General features: G+C 41.5%; 1 protein-coding gene across 1 annotated transcript in view; it reads right to left on the minus strand.

Moving 5' to 3' along the window:
* LOC137248420 (zinc finger protein 729-like) overlaps positions 1–22,451 on the minus strand; it is a 417,415-nt gene that overhangs the window by 193,003 nt on the left and 201,961 nt on the right. The gene's annotated exons all lie outside the window — the stretch shown is intronic.

Raw genomic sequence — 22,451 nt, forward strand, 5'->3', positions numbered from 1 at the left:
ACAGAACTAAGGCCCACACCCTTTAAAAATACTCATTAACAGCTTTCATTTGATACCCATATCGTACACAAAAATTCTAGAGTAACCCTGGCCCAGCTTTATGGCGATATCTCGAAAGGGCATCCACCTATAGAACTAAGGCCCACTCCCTTTTAAAATACTCATTAACACCTTTCATTTGATACCCATATCGTACAAACAAATTCTAGAGTCACCCCTGGTCCACCTTTATGGCGATATCTCGAAAAGGCGTCCACCTATACAACTAAGGCCCACACCCTTTTAAAATACTCATTAGCACCTTTCATTTGATACCCATATTGTACAAACGCATTCTAGAGTCACCCCTGGTCCACGTTTATGGCGATATCCCGAAAAGGCGTCCACCCATAGAACAAAGGCCCACTCCCTTTTAAAACATTTATTACACTTTTCGTTTGACACCCATATTGTACAAACGCATTCTAGAGTCAACCCAGGTCCAATTTTATAACGATATTCCGAAATGCGTCCACCTATAGAACTTAGGCCCACTCCCTTTTAAAATACTCATTAACACCTTTCATTTGATACCCATATAGTACAAACAAATTCTAGAGTCACCCCTGGTCCACGTTTATGGCGATATCTCGAAAAGGCGTCCACATATAGAACTAAGGCCCACGCCCTCTTAAAATACTCATTAACATCTTTCGTTTGATACCCATATAGTACAAAAAAATTCTAGAGTCCCCCCTGGTCCACCTTTATGGCGATATCTCGAAAAGACGTCCACCTATAGAACTTAGGCCCACTCCCTTTTAAAATTATCATTAACACATTTCATTTGATACCCATATCGTACAAACAAATTCTCGAGTCAGGCCTGGTCCACCTTTATGGCGATATCCCGAAAAGACGTCCACCTATAGAACTTAGGCCCACTCCCTTTTAAAATTATCATTAACACATTTCATTTGATACCCATATCGTACAAACAAATTCTTGAGTCAGGCCTGGTCCACCTTTATGGCGATATCCCTAAATGGCGTCCATCTATAGATCTATGGCCCACTTCCTCTTAAAATACTCTTTAATACCTTCCATTTGATACACATGTCATACAAACACATTCCAGGGTTACCCTAGGTTCCTTTTACAACATGGTGATTTCCCTTACTTTGTCTCCACAGCTCTCAACCGAATATGTAATGTTCGGTTACACCCGAACTTAGCCTTCCTTACTTGTTTTTATGTATAATTTTGCTGATATCAGTAACATTTTCAACCTTCTTTCCATAAATAATTTCCTTTATAATTGACCACGTTTTATTTCCAGAATGTATGTTTTCTGTTATTTTATTACCAAAGGATTGTTTTTTCAAATAGTTGGTCATGTTTCGAACTTTAATTTTTAGTGAGTTGCACTGACTTTCAAAAAAAAAAAAAAAAAGATTGTTCCTATACTGTATTTTCATTTTATAATACTTATTTTTTTATTTTTTAATACTTATTTTTATCTCTAATCAAGTTAGCAAGCTCTGAAGTCATCCAGGGATTCCTGCATTCATCTCTTAATTTTTTTATCTGTTTTGTATATTGTATAAAAATTTGATAGAGAGACATAGAAATCACTAAAAGAAGAGCTTTGTATGATTTCATTGATTGCACCAGTATTTTTAAAGGCACTATAGTCAAATACCTCCAGCAGCCTACATTATTATCTTTAATAAATTTTTGATTCATTTCTATATCAATGTATATTAATCTATGATCTGACATCGGATTATCTTCCAGGGAAAAGAAATAATTATAGCTCACTTTATCTGATAAAACGTGATCAATTATACTGCCAATGGAATTTTTCTTTCTTGTAAACTTTTCTTGACATAAACTATTCAAGCAAATGAAGCCGTTACTGTAGAAGGTGTTGAGTTAGTTAATAGTTTCATTATTATTATTTAGCAAATTTAAATTGAAATCACCAATTATAATAAATAAATATAAGGCGCGATAACCTCGGAAGAGATCTAAGGCCGAGCTTCTCTTCCAATTTGCGTCGTGCTCCTCTTGATTTTCCCTACAAATTGGCCGGACGGGACCTACATGTTTTATGCCGACTGCGAACGGTATCTGCAAGGCAGATGAGTTTTCACTGAGAGCTTTTCATGGAAGAAATACACCCGGAGCGCTTGCAAAAACACTGCGGAGATGTTGATGTTGCTTTGCCCGGGGTGTGAACCCAGAGCATACGGTGTGGTAGGCGGAGCACGCTACCATCACACTATGGTGGCCAATTATAATAGAGCTTTTATATTTCAAAACTTCGTTTTCAAGGAAACTGATAAAAGATGCCCATTTTAAAAGATTTTTTCAAATTTTTATCAAGAGTCTCAATATCAGTCCACATGTCAAATTTCAACATTCTAGGTATATTATTTACTAAATAATCAGGTTTTTGTGTTTTCCAAAATTTTATATATATAAAAAGTGGGCGTGGTTATCATCCGATTTCGCTCATTTTCAATACCAATCGATTCTAGGTCCAGATAAGCTCGTGTACCAAATTTGATGAAGATATCTCAATATTTACTCAAGTTATCGTGTTAACGGACAGACGGACGGACGGACATGGCTCAATCAAATTTTTTTTTCGATGCTGATGATTTTGATATATGGAAGTCTATATCTATCTCGATTCCTTTATACATGTACAACCAACCGTTATTCAATCAAAGTTAATATACTCTGTGTGCAAAGCATTTTGAATTATAGTTTACACACTTACACCAGTACTGGAGCCGTATTAGGAGGAAGTGCGACAAAAAATTGAAAATAAAATACAAGAAAAACTCGATAAAACCTGCACCCCTGAGTCATTGTGCCGAGCTCAGGGGAGGGAGGACCCTGTTAAGGGTCAAGATCGGTACACAACGGTGACGAACTGGATTGTTAGGGATTTTGATTTTGACTCTGTTTTGGACTTGATGAATTTGGGCTGGTAGGTGCGGTATTCTGCCACCTCAGTAGGTCGGGGTGAAATCTTACCGAAATGGCTGGTAGGCTAATGCTGCACCTGCCCACGTCCCGTTAAAACCGTGGCGGGTTTCAAGGTATGTTCCGGCTCCGTCGCCGTTAAGTTAGTGGTGTAGGTGCGGTTGAAAAATTTCCCGCTTTGCGTCCGGTCTGGCTCTGAACGCATTACCCACAAGGTACTGCGTCAACCCTCGCGTGGCCTCCCTGCTTAGCATAGATAACCACGAGACCGTTGAAGAGCGACTACACAATCGGCTCCGGATAGCGGCCTTGAGGGGGGACTTTTTAGAATGGACAAGACTAACATGAATCCGCCAAGTGTAGGGTGCGGAAGAAGAGCGGTTTTGATGGAAATCCGTCAAATCAATCTTCAGCACTCTAAGGCGGCTTCCGCGAATTTGTTGCTCTGCCTTAAAAACGGCGGAGTGGATATAGTCCTTGTCCAGGAGCCGTGGCTGAGTAGTAACGGCTGAAAGATTTCTGGAAGATTCAACACCTTGGTGCATGGGGAGGCAGGTAGGCCTAGATCCTGTATGCTTGTTAAAAAAAGAGATTAAAGCTTTCATTCCTTCTAATTTCAGCAATGCTGACGTAACCACGGTCTGCCTCGAGCGAGGCAGTAATGAAATGTGGGTGGTCTCAGCGTACATGCCCCATGGGGACGTAGCGGGACCACCACCAGCGATACTGGGCGAAATCACCGCTGAAACAAGGCGGAGAGGTGTTGGCGTGATCATCGGTGCCGATGCTAATGCCCATCATAGCATCTGGGGAAGCTCGGATACCAACACTAGAGGTGAGCCTTTATTTACTTTTATTATAGATGAGGGGCTTTGTATATGTAATAGCGGGAATGCCCCGACTTTTATTACTGCGGTAAAAGAGGAGGTCCTGGACCTCACCCTGGTTAGTAGAGAGCTGGAAGGTCGGATATCTGGCTCGAGGGTTCTCAACGAGCACTCCTTCCCAGTAAAATATCTTTTAGGAACCCTAAAAGTACTAACTGGGACTTGTATTGTAGGAAGCTGGGAGAGCTGTTGCCTGCGGCGCCTCCGTTAGTTCGGACCTGTCCGAATCTGAGATAGACGTTCTGGTGGAAAACTTCACCTCGGCAAGCAATACCGCCTTTTAACTCTCCTCTCCATTGAAAACTTACAAGGGGAAGGGCAAGCCGCCCTGGTGGTCGGATTCTCTAAGAGCGTCCAGTCGGCGGCTCTTCAACAGAGCCAGGAGGAGTAAACTACCCTCGGACTGGGAGCTCTATAAGGTGAGTCTGGGGATTTAAAAATATGAAATAAGGATATCCAAGCGAGATTCATGGCGAAGCCTCTGCGAAAACGTAGAAGGCTGCAATGAACCGGCGAGGTTTAGAAAAATACTCTCTAGGAATCCCGCTCCTCTGGGGTATCTGAGAGATGATGGTGGGGACTGGTCGATGAGTAGCGAGGAGTCCCTAAGGCTTTTACTGGATAATCATTTTCCCGATGTCCCAATTGCGCAGGGAGCTTCGCCTGCATGGTCGGCGGGCGTTGGCCATGCAGAACTGCCTGCCATTCCAATACGGGAAAGTCAAATAACCTGGGCTATAGGGTCGTTCAAGCCCTATAAGTCTCCGGGCCCGGATGGAATCATTCCTGCGCAACTTCAAAAGTCTTTGGGGACTTCCTGCCGCTGGTTGGCCATCATCTACACTAACTGCGTCAGGCTTAACTATATCCCGAATATATTCGATTGTAAAGCAAATAGAGGGGTCCCTAGAACACAAAAGGTATGCTCTGGGTGCCTTTCTAGACATCGAGGGGGCTTTTAACAATGTCTTACCGGGGGCAATCGGAAGAGCTCTGGTGGGTTTAGGAGTCGAGGCGACTCTGGTTGAATTTATTAACAAACTTCTATGCGGCAGAATTGTCGCAGCGGAGTGGGGAGGGGCCATAATTAAGAGGAAGGTGTGCAGGGCACGTCACAGGGAGGTGTCCTATCTCCTCTGCTCTGGGTTGTGGTAGTCAACGAGCTTCTTGTGGAGCTGGAGACCAATGGTTCCCGGGTGGTTGCCTATGCAGATGACCTTGCTATCCTAGTCAGAGGCAAATTTCTGGGCACCCTGCGCGATGTTCTGCAGGGCTACTTGGATACTGTGGCTAGGTGGGGTGAATCGTGTGGATTGGCAGTCAACCCGGCAAAAACGGGATTGGTTATTTTTACAAGGAGATATAAGATGCTCGATTTCAGAACTCCCTCGGAGGGGGGGGGGGGGGGTACCGTTGGTACTTTCTGATAGGGTTAAATATTTGAGGATTGTTTTGAACAAGAAACTGTCCTGGAGACCCAATGTGGAAGATCGGGCCAGGAAGGCTTGTACTGCTGCAGAGGGGCTATAGGAAAGAGACGGGGACTCTCGCCAGGAGTAGTACATTGGCTTTATGAGATGGTGGTCAAACCGATTCTGCTATATGGGGTGCTGGTCTGGTGGAAAGCACTGGACACGGCGAGCACCTCCAAAATGTTAGTGTCAGTGCAACGGAAGGCGCTGATTGGTATCAGTGTCGATCTGAGAACAAGACCTACCTTGGTACTGAATGTCATGCTGAACATACATCCAGTAGATATTGCGGGAAAGGCAGCCGCGGCCCGGTCGTTGGTCAGGCTTCGTGATATGGGTTATGGCCTTTTCGACTTCGGACACTCTAGCCTTCTTACTATTTTCGACTTTATCCCGGACAGGACGGACTATTGTATGCCGATGGCGCTCCCTATGCAACCTTCACCACAGTCGTTCCCCGAGGGAGGAGTGGGGAAGAGGAATTATCTAGGGCATGGGACCGGTTAACTTGTTCACGGATTGGTCGAAGTTGGACGGAAAGGTTGGCAGGGGGGGGGGGGGGGCGTCTTTTGTGAAGAGCTAAATGTAAGCCGCAAGTTTAAGTTGGCTGATCACTGCAGTGTATTCCAAGCGGAAGTTGCTGCGATTAAGGATGCGGTGGATGGAATGCTATCCAGTGCTACTACGGTCAGGGAATTTAACATCTACTCTGATAGCCAAGCGGCTATAAAGGCCTTGAGCTCAACTACAGTGCGCTCGAGGGTGGTCTGAGAGTGCCTGACCTCGCTTGCGATTGTATCGAATTATTTTACAATTAAGATTATCTGGGTCCCGGACCATAGTGATATCCCGCGTAACTGTCAAGCGGATCTCTTAGCCCGCATCGGTACAACTGAACCGGATGAAGATGGCTGTAGGGATTTCGGGATTCCGCTGGCCACCTGTGTATTGCTCCTCCATAGCTGGGCCTCGAGTCAGCTCAGCAAACGTTGGGTGGACACCACGTCTTGCAGGGTAGCAAGACCTTTCTGGCTGGAGGTCTGCTGAAATAATTGGGTTCACTAAGGCTCACCTATCAATGGTCATTGGGGTTTCGACAGGGCACTGTCCGATGGGTATCCATGCGGTACGTCTCAATATACTGGTCACTCCATCCTGCTGCTGCTGTATGGAGGACCATGAGGTGGAATTACCAAATCACTTTATGCTTGATTGCCCAGCTTTTGCCAGAACTAGGCTAAAGTATTTCGGTCGCGACTCACTTGGATCTCCCGAGGATTTTTCAAAAGTTAAGATCGGTATCATTCGGAGCTTTATCGTTGCTACTCAACGATTCTCTAAGTAGCTAGATCTAAGTCACCGTTATTTTTGGTGTATGTGGTATCACAACGGTCCTCCGTGTTGTCCAAGTGAGTTATCCTTATCAGGGCAGCTACCACCTAACCTAACCTAACCTACAAGAAAAAATACACGAAAATAAAGTAGTGTCATATAGGTATTAGTTTTTTGAAATATAGTTTACACCATGATGAAATGAAATTTCAGGTGTTTGCATGCCATTGATGTTTTCCGTTATTCTGACAAGATCGGCATGCATAAAATATGTATGTAATAAAGTGATACCAAGCCTACATAATTTACTATATTTCCATACGGAAATTAACAAAATGGGAGCAAACATCTAAAAATAAATTGGTAGGCACTACTTTATTTCTGTCATTGTTTTGATTTGAGTTTCTCTTTAAAAAAAAAATTATTCGTTGACAAAACCCAATCGAAAAATTGCGGAAATATATTGTAAGTTTGGAAAAAATAAGTTTTCGAAAACAATTTTTTCCTAAAACAGGATCTTCTCATCGTTTGTTAGATGAGCGCAAAAATTTGCTCTGAATTCTCTGTTGATAGTTCAAAAAATCGGTACGAGTCATTTGGTCGTTTTGAAATTATATCCTTTAATAATAATTGTTTTTGAATCACTCTTGCTCATAGCTTTCCATTCGTCTGTGACCGGGAACCAGCAACCAGCACTGCGAGCTCCTGGGCGGTTTCGATTTTCTACACATTCCAGAAGTAACGCTGAATTTATTTCGAAGAGCGAATTCGTATTAAGTGCGGCTTCACTGTCGCGGGGTATCCACGTTGTAAGTTTTGCTGGTGTGCCCTTCGGAAGTTGATATATTAAGTTGGATAACATGACCAGGTTTCGTTTGACTGATCTAATGCTAGGTATAGTTGGTCAGGTGGAGTATTGCCTCGAACTCAGGTGTTGGGCATTTTGGTCTGCTTTTACGGCAGGCATGCCAACCGCGGGAATATTCTAAACCCTTAACCCGCTGGGGTCGTTTGGTCGGCTTTAAAGGGTTTACCTTGAAATTCACACAGACACATCATCCCTTTTTTAGGATAAATGCTCTTTTCACGATGTCATCGGCAAAGCCCTGGCATGGGTTTTATTGTTTGATACGTTTTGAAGTACTGTCCACCTCGAGGCCGCCCCTTGGCGGTTTTGACAGTACCCTATACAGGTTTCATCGGTTCATTAGTAGTAGTGAATCGTCTCTTCCTCTAGATAGGCCTTTGAACCCCTCTTCAATATCTAGGAGCGCACAGGTCACATTTTGAACGCTGTGTGTTTGTTAATAGCTATCCCGTAAAAGGAGCCCTAGAAAACTTGCAGTTTCAACAGGTTTGAACCAAAGAGACATGGGTTTTAGAGGTGTTGGAGGATGTGGGGCACATTAAATTCATAATTCTGGACAAAGTTAAAGCCTATTGCAGTATCCAGACCAAAGTTGTGCCAGGGAGACGCGCTTTTCCCGGAGTCTGCTTTCCAAGCGGGGTGGCTTTGATTTGTCAAACACTCCGAGTGCATTTTTGCTATGAAAAGCTTCTCATTTATAAAGCTTTATTCTTTGTTTATTTAATATTTTATTTTATTAATTGAAAGTTGTTTTACTTATTACCAAATATTTTCAATGAATATTTTTATACATCAATAATGAATATTACAGAAAAGTATATAAAAACATATTTCACATAAATTACAAACATAGTTATTTAAAAGTTGATAATGCTCAAAGTGTATATTATGGTTTACTTACTTACTTACTTAATTGGCGCTTAACCGTCTAAACGGTTATGGCCGTCCAACAAGGCGCGCCAGTCGCTCCTTCGCTCCGCCAACCGGCGCCAATTGGTCACACCAAGGGAGTTTAAATCGTTTTCCACCTGGTCCTTCCAACGGAGTGGGGGCCGCCCTCTACCTCTGCTTCCATAGGCGGGTTCCGATAGAAACACTTTCTTGGCCGGAGCATCATCTTTCATTCGCATAACATGGCCTAGCCAGCGAAGCCGCTGCGTTTTAATTCGCTGGACTATGTTGATGTCTGCGTATAGCTCGTACAGCTCATCATTAAATCTTCTTCGGTACTCGCCATCGCCAACGCGTAGAGGTCCATAAATCTTTCGAAGAACTTTTCTCTCGAACACTCCTAAAGCCGCTTCATCTGCTGTTGTCATGGTCCATGCTTCTGCCCCATATAGCAGGACGGGTACGATAAGTGACTTGTAGAGTATGATTTTCGTTCGCCGAGAGAGGACTTTACTTTTCAATTGCCTACCTAGTCCAAAGTAGCATTTGTTGGCAAGATTGATTCTTCGCTGGATTTCAGTGCTGATGTTGTTGCTAATGTTGATGCTGGTTCCCAAATAAACGAAGTCTTTTACTATTTCGAAATTATGGCTGCCAACAGTAGCGTGGTTGCCAAGGCGCATATGAGCTGACTCTTTGCTCGATGACAGCAGGTACTTCGTTTTGTCCTCATTCACCATCAAACCCATCTTTACCGCTTCTTTTTCCAGCTTGGAGTAAGCAGAACTAACAGCGCGGGTGTTTAGGCCGATGATATCAATGTCATCAGCATATGCCAGTAATTGCACGCTTTTATAGTATATTGTTCCAGTGCGGTTAAGTTCTGCAGCTAGTATAATTTTCTCCAGCATCAAATTAAAGAAATCGCACGATAGGGGGTCACCCTGTCTGAAACCTCGTTTAGTTTCGAACGGCTCGGAGAGGTCCTTCCCAATTCTGACTGAGCTGATGGTGTTGCTCAACGTCATTTTGCACAGCCGTATAAGTTTTGCGGGGAAACCAAATTCAGACATAGCGGCATATAGGCAGCTCCTTTTCGTGCTGTCGAAGGCGGCTTTAAAGTCGACGAAGAGGTGATGTGTGTCGATTCTCTTTTCACGGGTTTTTTCCAAGATTTGGCGCATTGTGAAAATCTGGTCGATGGTAGATTTACCAGGTCTGAAGCCGCACTGATAAGGTCCAATCAGCCGGTTCACGGTGGGCTTCAATCTTTCGCACAATACACTTGAAAGGACCTTATATGCGATATTAAGAAGGCTGATTCCACAATAGTTGGTGCATTTTGCAGTATCCCCCTTCTTGTGGACTGGGCAAAGAACACTTAGATTACAACCGTCGGGCATGCTTTCGTCCGCCCATATTTTGCTAAGAAGCTGCTGCATGCGCCTTACCAACTCCTCGCCGCCGAACTTGAATAGCTCCGCAGGCAATCCATCAGCGCCCACGGCCTTGTTGTTTTTCAATCTGGTTATTGCTATTCTAACTTCGTCATAATCGGGCGGGGGGACATATATTCCATCATCATCGATTGCGGGATCGGGTTCTTCATCTCTGCGCGGTGAATTGCTGCCTCCATTTAGGAGAGCAGAGAAGTGTTCCCTCCATAATCTAAGCACTCTCTGGACATCAGTTACAAGGTCGCCGTTTTCATTCCTACAGGAGTTTGCCCCGGTCTTAAAACCTTCCGTCTGTCGCCGTATTTTTTGGTAGAATTTTCGGGCGTTATTCCTGGTGGCTAGCAGCTCAAGCTCCTCGCACTCACGCCTTTCTGCTTCTGCTTTTTTCTTCCTGAAAAGGCGTCTTGCTTCCCTTTTCAACTCACGATAGCGTTCACACACTCCTCTTGTCGCGCTCGCTTGTAACGTAGCCCTGTAGGCAGCGTCTTTTCTTTCGGTTGCAACGCGGCATTCTTCATCATACCAGTTGTTTTTTCGTGGCCGCCGGTAACCAATTTTTTCCTCGGCAGCAGTATGAAGTGCTTTGGAGATATGCTCCCACTGCTCCTGTATTCCTTCAGGATGAGTTGTGCCCTCAGAGAGCAGGTGTGAGAGTCGAGTTGCGAAATCATTGGCAGTCTGTTGTGATTGAAGCTTTTCGACGTCTAGCTTTCCTTGTGTTTTTTGTTCCTTGTTTTTAGCCGCGTTGAGGCGGGTGCGTATTTTGGCTGCAACGAGATAATGGTCCGAATCGATGTTAGGTCCTCGGATCGTTCGCACATCTAAAACACTGGAGGCATGCCGTCCGTCTATCACAACGTGATCGATCTGATTGCGAGTATTTCGATCAGGAGACAGCCATGTAGCTTGATGTATCTTTTTATGCATGAACCTCGTGCTTGATATGACCATGTTTCGAGCACCGGCAAAGTCAATCAGCCTCAGTCCGTTAGGAGAAGTTTCATTGTGTAGGCTGAACTTTCCGACTGTAGGGCCAAAAACACCTTCTTTGCCCACCCTGGCGTTAAAGTCGCCAAGCACGACTTTTATATCATGACGGGGGCAGCGCTCGTATGTGCGTTCTAATTGTTCATAAAAAGTGTCTTTCACCTCATCGTCTTTCTCCTCTGTCGGCGCATGGGCGCAGATGAATGATATATTAAAAAATTTTGCTTTTATTCGAATAGCGGCGAGACGCTCGTCCACAGGCGTGAACGCCAGCACTTGGCGACAAAGTCTCTCTCCCACCACGAATCCGACGCCGAAACTGCGCTTATTTGCATGGCCACTCCAATATATGGTTTACACATTGAAAACTCATCTGCCTTGCAGATGCCGTTCGGAGTCGGCGTGAAAAATGTAGGTCCCGCCAATTTCTAAGAAAAAATAAAAAGAGCACAACGCGAATTGGAGGAGAAGCTCGACCTAAAATCTCTATTTACAGCTGATAACTTCTTCTTGATTATTTTCCATACAACGCCTTGTACAACAATATGTCAGTTAAATCGAAATCAATGAAAATTTTCTTTTGATTTGACATTCTTATGCACGACGAATTGGTCTGAATTCGCCTTGGTTTACACACTTGTACCAAAGTGTTTTTATTTGCTAAGAGCCGTCACTCGATACTTTGGCAAATTGCTCGATGTTTTCTCAAGGTAGTCGCTGGTTTTTTGTTGTCAGATACATTTATAAAATTGCCTTTTATACTGTAACCAATTTACTGCAATTCCTCTTATTTGCAACCTTCTACTAACGTTCGTATCGCTAAACTGTTGAATAAATAACTCCACTTTTCAATAATGCAAAAATGGCCTTTATTAAAGTACTACACACTAACGTACTTCACAATAACACTACTATTGCTCGCCAGGTGGCTTCTTAAATCAAACTGATTGTCGCGCCTCTACTGTTGCTGCCTTTTATACTCTGTGATTTCCTCGTTGCATCTTCTAGGCGCTTCCAGAATTTACTTAGTTACTGCTATAAAATTATAACTACAGATGCACGTGTATAGCTTCTCATATGCGCGTGTATTTGTGAGCGACACTTCCACAATTATAATTGCATACTTTTGGGAGCATCTCAGATGAGATATCTGCATGTGTGTGTGCGTCTCTTCTCCGCTGCGTGTACGTACATATGTGTAGACATAATGATTGATCTATTGATGTGCATACAAGTCACTGCTTAGCATCGCCTTAGAGATGATAGTATCCCTTAGTGTTGCTAATATTCGTCACACTGCCCTCCACCTAAGTCTGATCGTCCCGATCAGACAAATCTCTCGATCTAAACGCTGCCAACCTTTCCAAACGAACCACTTTCATAATCTTTGCTCCTTGCCTTACCAGATCGTGTATCCCTCTCAGCTCTTCTTCCAAGACACCAGTGGATTTCTTGACATTTCTCTCCGCATCGGCATCTATCCCATACTTCAAATCAGCTGGCAGTCGAAGGTCATTGCCAAAAATTACCTTTGCGGGAGTTTGGCCCGTTGTCTCATGTACTGCCAATCGGTAAGCCATCAAGAATAATGGTATTCGTGTATCCCACTCTTTATGGAACTTGTCCACTACTTTCCTTAAATGCTCCTCCAATGTTCTATTGAAACGTTCCACCATACCATCGGACAGAGGATGCAATGCAGTTGTCCGTATTTTTCGAATGCCCAACTTCTTACACATTTCCTGGAACACAGCTGATTCGAAATTCCTGCCTTGGTCAGAATGTAACTCCATTGTCACACCATACCTTGCAACCCAATTGTTTATAAACACTTCTGCTACTGTTTTCGCTTCTTGATTTGGGATTGGGTATACCTCTGGCCATTTCCTGAAATAATGCATAACCACCAGTACATATTTGTTTCCGCAATTGCTAGTAGGAAATGGACCTGCGACATCCATAGCGATTCTTTCGAATGGCGCAGCTGAGTTATATTGCTTCATCTGGCCATGACTTCGGGTTTTGGGCCCTTTCGCTCTGCTGCAAACCTCGCAGTTCGCAATCCACTCAGTGACTGACTGACGGCAACCAACCCAATAGAATCTCTGTTTCATCTTCTCGAGCGTCTTCGTGATTCCAAGATGACCTCCGCTTGGACCGTTGTGCAGCTCGTTGAGCACGTCAGGAATCCTTTTTCTGGAAACAACTATCAGTTTCATCTTCCATTGACCATCCTCACTCTCCCATACTCGATACAAGCAACCGGATATCAATTCTAAACTGTACCACTGTGCCCAATATGACTTCGCAATGGGACTCTCTGCTGACATCTCCTCTCTGTTTGGTCTTTCGTTTCGTTCGAGCCTTTGCATAACATGTGACAGATCTGTATCTTCTAGCTGACACTTTCTTAGTTGTTCCTTGTCCCATTCATCCGTACACGTTATAGCCATTAGCCGGACATCTATAATGTCTTCTTTAGCCTCGGCTTTGAACAGTGCTTGCACTCCAAACTACATGGTCTTCGTGACATTGCATCAGCATTTCCATGGGTACTACCTTTTTGATGCTCAATGGAAAAGTCATAGCTTTGTAGTCGCTCGATCCACCGTGCCAATTGTCCTTCTGGATTACGGAACTGCAGAAGCCATTTTAACGCTGCGTGATCTGTCCTGACACGGAATCGCTGACCGTAGAGGTATTTGTGAAAATGTTTAATGCTCTCTACCAATGCCAACAGCTCTCTCCGTGTAACGCAATAGTTCCTCCCTGGTTTTCCAATCGAACGGCTGTAATACGCAACTACCTTCTCCTGTCCATCGACCAGTTGTGATAAAACGCCTCCTATAGCATATCCACTCGCATCTGTATCTAGAATAAATGTTGCTCCTGGAATCGGATATGCCAACATTGGAGCAGTGCACAAACGCTCCTTCAATGTTTGGAAAGCCACTTCTTGCTCCTTCTTCCATTCAAAAGCTTTATTTTTTCTTGTAAGCTCATGGAGGCTATGGGCTACGCTGGAAAAATTTGGTACAAATCGGCGGTAATATGTGCACAGCCCAAGAAAACTTTTCAATTCATGTAGGTTCTGTGGTCTTGGCTAATCCTTTACAGCCTCTATCTTTTCGTTCGCAGTGCAGATGCCCTCTGTCGTTACCTCGTGACCCAAATAATTTACTTCCGTTTTAAACAGCGCACACTTTTTAGGACTTAACTTCAGATCAGCGCCAGCTATTCTCTGGAAAACTTCCTCTAAGTCCTTAAGATGTTCATCAAAGTTCTTGCTCAATACGATGATGTCGTACAGGTACACCAAGAATGTTTTCTAATGTAGTCCTTTCAGTACCTGGTCCATGAGTCTCTCAAAAGTAGCTGATGCATTACAAAGTCCAAAAGGCATCACTGTAAATTGCCAAAGACCATCACCGACACTGAAGGCTGTTTTCTCTTTGTCTTCCTCCTTCACTTCCACTTGCCAGTAGCCCTTTTCAAGTCCAGTGTGGAAAACCATTTCGTACCAGATAGCGAGTCCAGAGTGTCGTCAATTCTTGGCAATGGGTAGCTATCCTTTTTCGTAACGTCATTCAACTTCCGATAGTCCACGCAAAACCTCATTTTTCCATCCTTCTTCTTTACAAGTACTACCGGTGAGCTCCATGGACTAGCTGATGGTTCGATGATGGTTCGATGACGCCGCTGTCGCTCATTTCTTGTATGATTTGACTCACAACATCCCGCTTCGCCAGTGGAACACTACGTGGAGCTTGACGGATCGGCCTCGCATCTCCAGTGTCAATTTGATGTTTCACAACGTTGGTGCGGCCTGGTTTGGAGCCATCTTGGTCGCGTATTTTAGGAGCAGTTGTTTTGCCTTACTCCGATAGTCTTCTTCTAGTCCCTCCGTCCATGCCATGATGTCATCTGAAAGATCAATATTGCTAGTTGAAACCTCCTCCTGGAGCTGTTCACAATTGATTATTACTTCAGCCTCTTGGCATTTTCCCAAAATAGCTCTTCTGTTCAGTTTGTATGGTGACTTGAACTCATTGAGTACTCTTACCGGTATACGTCCATCTTGTTTTGTTATAGCCAGGGTTTTTCCTATAAGTACGTTCGGTGTTGATTTGTTTGCTGCTTCGACAACCCACAATTTGTTCGTTCCACAATCTCCATCAATCTTTGCCCAGATGACTGCTTCGGATTTTGGTGGTATTTGCTGACTCTCTTCCACCAGCACTCGTTTATTGCTCTAGCGCTCTCTCATAGCCGAAATTAAGTGGCACATCCATGTTCTCATATCGCATCGTCTTGCTTTGCGTATCGATCTTGATGCATTGGTCGATCAAGAAGTCCACTCCAATTATGATTTCATCAACAATCTCTGCCACTATAAAATTGTGTAGTACCGTGACGCTCCCAATGTCTACTTCACATGCTACTTCTCCAATTACCTGGGTGTCCTCTCCCGTGGCTGTATGTAATCTTGCTCCAAGCAATGGTCTTGCCTTATTGTTGACTAAATCTGATGGAATGAGGGAATGGGATGCACCCGTATCTACAGTCAGTAAACGTTCCTATCTATCCACATGTCCTCCGACAGTAAGGTTGCTTGACCTTCTTCCAATTTGCGATGCGAGATAGAGATTATGGGGCATTCAATTGAGGGAGCCAGCTGTCGCCCCTTGCGGCTGACTCGCTTTAGTTAACGATTGAGTAGATTTGGAGATTTGCTCATCTCCTTCAGCTCTGCGTGTACGGCCACCCAAATTGCTGGAACTGTTAGGATTGGTACTGCAATAACGTGCAATGTGCCCTGGCTTTCCACATTTAAAGCATTTGACGGCCACCATCGTTTTTCTTCTGCGTTCCTTTTAGTGCTTCAAAAATTGTGTCTACCCAATCTGGTCTTTCCACTTCCACGCGATGAGCTTTGTATGTGGGCTTACTCAAAAGTGACGCTGTTTCTTGAGTAAGTGCATGAAATACCGTTTCTGCGAATGTGGGTTTTGGGTTTGCGTATGTGGCTCGCTTCGTTTCAACGTCCCGTATGCCATTTATAAAACTCTGAATCTTTACCTTTTCATTGTATTCCACGGGTGCGTCCTCATTTGCCAAATGTGCCAACCTTTCAACATTCGAAGCAAACTCTTGCAAAGTCTCATTAGCTTTTTGGTAGCGGTTTTGCAATTCTATTTGGTAGATCTGTTTCCTGTGTTCGCTTCCGTACCGTCGTTCTACAGCAGCCATCAATGCTTCATAACTGTTACGTTCGTACTCTGGGATGGTCTGTAAGATCTCAGCAGCTGGTCCTTTTAAAGCCACGAACAGTGCAGCAACTTTATCTTCGGCAGTCCAGTTGTTCGCTGCCGACGTCTTCTCAAATTGGAGCTTAAATACCTGGAAAGGAACAGAACCATCAAACGTTGGGGATTTTACCTTCAGAATAGACATTGAAGTTATTAGATGGTTCAATTGTAACTCCTGAATACAATCTTTTAAAGCATCTATCTCGGCCTCCATTTTATCTTGTCGACCACCGAACCCTTCCTGAAACTGTGTTAGTTTCTCTTCCATACGCGCTTCCAGTTGTGCAGAGATCTGGGATGATACTTGTGCTGAAATTTGTGTCGACATTTCTGATATACGTGCCTCTTGTGCTTCAATTTTAGATGTTATTTCTGACGACATTTCGGATATTCGTGCCTCTTGTGCTTCAATCTTTGCTGTTATACGGTTCTCCTGCGATTCCAGCTGAGATGACATTTGCGACGACATTTCGGATATACGTGCCTCCTGTGTTTCCATCTGGGATGCCATGTATGTCTTCTGTTCTGCCAGTTGATATGACACTGTCGATGTTTGAGCAGATATTGCAGCTAATATTGTGTTCAAGTCTGTGTTCGCCATTGTCTGCGGTGTTTCGTTTTTCTCCTCAATTTTTGTTGTTGTCTCATCGCCATCAAGATGAAAGTCATACTCTTCCACGTATATTCCTTCTAATTCCATTGCTTCTCGTAGTCGTACCTGAAGTTCGAGTTTAATGCCGGTTATATTCAATCCACGGCTCTCAAACTCCTTCTTCAGTTGCTGGATCTTCAATTCACTTAACTTTGCCAAGTCCTTGTTATCCTCTGGAAATTATTCAACAATTCCTCTTCCGACACCAATTGTAACGAATTTACTGCAATTTCTTTTATTTGCAACCTTCTACTAACGTTCGTGTCGCTAAACTGTTGAATAAATAACTCCACTTTTCAATAATGCAAAAATTACCTTTATTAAAGTACTTCACAATAACGTACTTCGCAATAACACTACTATTGCTCGCCAGGCGGTTTCTTAAATCAAACTGATTGTCGCGCCTCTACTGTTGCTGCCTTTTATACTCTGTGATTTCCTCGTTGTATCTTCTAGGCGCTTCCAGACTTTACTTAGTTACTGCTATAAAATTATAGCTACAGATTCAAGTGTATAGCTTCTCATATGCGCGTGTATTTGTCAGCGACACTTCCACAATTATAATTGCATACTTTTAGGAGCATCTCAGATAAGAAATCTGCATGTGTTTGTGCGTATCTTCTCCGCTGCGTGTACGTACATGTGTAGACATAATGATTGATCTATTGATGTGCATACAAGTCACTGCTTAGCATCGCCTTAGAGATGATAGTATCCCTTAGTGTTGCTAATATTCGTCACAATACATTTTCGTGGCGAATTTGGGTTTATTTTAATGATTGCATTAATTTAATGAATGAATTTTCTTTCCAAAAATCGCAATTATGCTAAGTCCCTACACCCCATAAATATATAGGATGCAGTTAAAGAAAACTATCCAAAACTTCTTTGAGAATACATTCGGCATGAATTATTTACTTTGTTGTTGCCAAAGTATCGGGTAACGGCTCTTAACAATTAAACACTCTTTGCTTGTACCAGTACTGAAATCTTACTAGGAGGGAGGACGAAAAAAAAATATATAAGAGAAAATACAGAACAAATAAAAATCAAATAAAGTAGTGTCATATAGGCATAAACTTGAAATGAATGCACACTTTTTTCCATTCAGTACTAAATACTTTTTCCATAAGTTTATTTTTTTGTATACTTTCATAGCTTACAGATATGGTAAATCAATTTAGGAGTTGGGTGCAAAAAAGACTTAAACCGGTCAATGGAAATAATAGCCCCTTCTAATTATTCAAGTAGTTTATTATAAAACTGTTGGTTTCCTTTTTATATAAAAGCACCGGGTTCTTGATTATATAAAGGATTTCAAAAACATGAAGATATTGTAACGAGTTTTGGGAAATTCTGATTGTGTTGCACCTTCTCCTATCGTTCGAATCGCTAAACTGTCGAGATAATAACTCCAATATTCAGTATTGCAAAATGGTCTTTATTTAGACAACTTTGGGAGTAGTACTACACAACTACAATTATGCTTCACTAATAGCATCTTTAAATCAAACTGATTATTATTCTTCAGCTTGTGCTGCTTTTATACTCTCTGTTGCCTCGTTCACATATTTATCCTAAGGTTTAGACTTTTCACGAACATGCCTTCTGGAACAGTTGTATCTCATAATTGGTAATTTAGCTATATGCGTGTGTATGTGTGAGTAACAAATTCTGCTCTTAGCTGATGATAATGTGATGTGTATGTGAAATAATCTCTTTACTTCAAGCTGCTGGTTATGTGTATGTGTGGCGGCTTGATTTAATGTGTACATGTACATAAGTGTGACTGCTTGCTTTAATGTGTACATGTACATAAGTGTGGCTGCTTGCTTTGTTGTTGTTGTGCATTTATTTACTAGCAGCATAGCGTTAAAACTGCTTATAGTCGCCACAATATAGTCGAATTTTGCTAAAACTTCGCAAGGACAAGCTATTGCTTTCTTGCTATATGTCAAAATATTACTACATGTCCTACTTATTTTGATATTTTTCTAAAATGGATTTTGTAAATGAATACATTGTGAATTGACCAAGTAACATAAATTGAGGACATTCTATGGCGATACTATAACAACAAAAAATATATTAGAGCTTAATTCATTTAAATCTAAATACATCAAAGTACATAGTCTATCGGAAATTCCGTTGAAAATTTCTAAATCCGAGAATTTCGATAAAATTATGCCCATTTCCATGGCATCCAACTGCAGCGATTCAGGCTTTTTCTATTCATCTGTGCCCGAAAAAAATTCCATTGGTGGAAACTCTTCAGAGGTTATTAATTTCCCTCCACACAAAAAGATTGAGTGGCTTCATCGGACTACAGTTTTTTTACAGCTGATGTTTTGACAGTCTTTGGCGGGATATAAACGCAGGACGCAAGTGATTGAAGGACCATTAGTCTATCTGCCTATTTGCACGGAATTGGTAAAAGATTGAAATTGCTTTGGAAAGTTGAATTCTAACTTACTTGAGCAGATTTGTATTGAAAGTAAATTTTCTTTGCTGCCTAAAAAGCTACAAACTACATACAGAGCCTAAGTTAATTGACTCTAATTACCGCTAGGAAGAATATAAAGCAGCTGAAGGAACTTAAGAGCTTTTATAATGTATTGCCTTTTCTTCAATTGGTTAATCACCAATTGAGGAGGTACAAATGTAGGCTAGTACTTTTCCATGCAAGTATAAATGGTACATTGGCAACACTTATTTAGAACGATGACAATTTTCGGAACAGGGATGTTAAAATATTTGTCATTTGCTTTTTTCATTATTAAATTTTTAGAACAACTTCTGCTTTATTACAATTTAAATAACGAAAAAACTGGTCATAATGGTCAATAATTAAATTTTGGTAATTTATTTAGTAATTTGGGAAAAATTTAAACAACGTGACATCAGGACGGACAATTTTGGTGTTGATATATTAGTGGCTTTAATTAAATGGAACCATGTGATATTTGAGCGGATTTTTCGCATGTACGCCATTTTTCATAATTGATTGGCATGGCTCAATTATATGGTTGGCTCATCTAATCAGCTGATTTTATTTTTTTCATTGCATGGTCGATGGGATTGTCAAACGGAAATAGAGAATGCAAAACGTAAACAAAGGTTACAAAAACAACTAAAAATCTGTTGTTTAGAATTGCAGTAATTCATTTCACATAACTTGAAAATCTTACACAAAATATTTAATATATGTGTATTTATTTTCTTTGCATATTTTTCTATGAATTTTCTACGCGCAGTTTTTTCACATCACCGTTTTCATCAACCGATACAACATTGAATAATAAAGCGTGTGCCATTGCTGATTATCCAAATATAAGTCGACCTGCATCCAGTACTTGCATGAACATTCCAATCTTCAAAACCCTGCTTTGATGCAAAGGGTTTGCTAACTTCACAACCAAACCAAACGGCTTCACCAGCTTTTAAACTTGCTGCTACAAGCATTAATTTCTCGACGAGTTGAATCTTGTATACTATTTGACGGTCACCCACAACCATAGCGGAATGATACAAAGTGGCAGCATGGTGACATACCTACAAACATAAATAAAAATTTCATGTACTTTGTTTTTGTAAATTCGATGGACAAATGTCAAAATCGTACTGCGCAGGAAGTTTATAATCAGCTGTCCCATGCTGCCACCTTGTATCATTGCGCCCACAACGTAGCCAAGAAAATATACACGTTTGATCATCAGGACTAAATGGGCGTGGGTCATTAACTAGACAAACTCTCAATCTACCAAATTTAATACTGGTTTTATTTAGTTTTCGTGGATCACTAAGGGGTTTTTTTTTTTTGGAAAGAGCGATCGAAGGCCTCAAGCGTAGAAAGATGTTCTGCATTAAATCTAGTTATTTATTTGTTTGTGGACTACAATGTTGCAGTGGTTGACACAACAATTGACGTTTATATTACATTCGCCTAACACCAATGCACAGATTTTAACAATCTGAACTAAGATATTTTGTTGTTGTACAGATGAGCCAACCGTATAGTTGAGCCGTGACTGATTGGTACTAGAAAAATGTGTGCACGCTCAGGAGAGGCATTTTGGGATAACGAGGTGAAGTAAGCCGTCAATTGTCTCGCTCTAAATTCTTCTTTGTTCTGTCATTCGGCTATCTGACAATTTTTCACTTGGGTATCTTTGGTGTTGGCTTCTATAAGTAAGGCTGTGTTAAACTAATACGTCCATATTTTTGATATTTCCATTATATATGTTTAATTTGTTTCCAAAAAAATGAAATAGGTCTTTTTTAAAACAAATTATCTGAATTCACGTCATATTCTACCAAGAATCTTTCCCTCTACAGTTACGTTAGGTTAGGTTGAACTGGCCGGTCCATGAGGACCTCACATAGACTGATTGAGTCCGTAGTGTTACCTGTACAGTGCTACTGAAGACTTTCGAAAAATGTTTTTCTCATTCCTACAAGAACACCAAAAATTTCGTGATACACTTTATTTATAAAAATACTTCGCTAAAATAATGGTATTCTAAAAATACAAAAAAATTTAACTCACGTTGCTGTTTTGCCCTAAAAATCAGACCACTAAGATGAGAGAAATGTTACACTAAAGAATTGTAATTTAGAATATATGAATCTAGCACTCTTCGGATCAACATCTTCTGGTTCTATGCCGACTGCCGCTGGGCTATATTTTGGTAAATAATAACTTAGTAACATTAGAAATACATCATGAATTCAACTGTCAACAGTTTTTGGGGAATATTCTGATTAACTTTGTTATTATACCCCTCAAGGACAAATCAACAAAGCAGATGAACATTTCAAGGAAATGTTAGGGATGGAAACACATTTAAGAGTATAACGATCACTTCCAAGTGTGACTGTAAAACTTTTCATCGAATCCGAAACCCATTTAAGTTCCGCAAAAGGCAGAAAAGTTTAAATAAATAATTGACGTACATACGTACTATATATCAATAACACATCTTTCTTTTATGTCCGCTTTTTCAATGAAAGTTTCAACTGCAGTTGAAATTGAGGCCAGTTTACATTTGCCGCATCCATTGAATTTGATTGCTCATCGCAGTTTAAGTGGATAAATTGAATTTTTTATTTTTATTCGATCCTAAAAGTAATGTAAACTCACACTGGTCCTTTATATTCCCTTTTGAATATGCGTTAGGTGGCACTGATATGCTGGAAAAACAATTTCGGTAATGGCTTTCGTAGAAAGGTATTTATTTTTCTACTCCTATTTTTTCAAAGCGGGTAAAAACTTTATCCTCTTCTGACCGTCGAAAATATATCCCTACCGTTTCAGATAGCGTACATCTTCTGTCTTTTTTTATTTACTTCACCTGGTGATTCCACCATGAGCAAAGGCTCCATTCATTTGAAAACATTTTTGTGTTTCGTTCAATTACTTCATTCTTTCTTCGAATGAGTTCAGGAGTGCAGCCTTTTCTTCCATTACTGCATGAAGAATTGGTTAACTTTTAAACCTAATTCCTTAACAAGAAATAAATGAATGAAGAAACAGCATTCTTAAATCAATGATTTAAAATTTCAGATGATTGCACAGTTTTACAGCTCTGCTGTAATTTGAGCAAATTTTAAAAGTAAAAAA

This window comes from Eurosta solidaginis, chromosome 4 (genome assembly GCF_040869045.1).
Source record: "Eurosta solidaginis isolate ZX-2024a chromosome 4, ASM4086904v1, whole genome shotgun sequence".
In the NCBI taxonomy this organism is placed as follows: domain Eukaryota; kingdom Metazoa; phylum Arthropoda; class Insecta; order Diptera; family Tephritidae; genus Eurosta; species Eurosta solidaginis.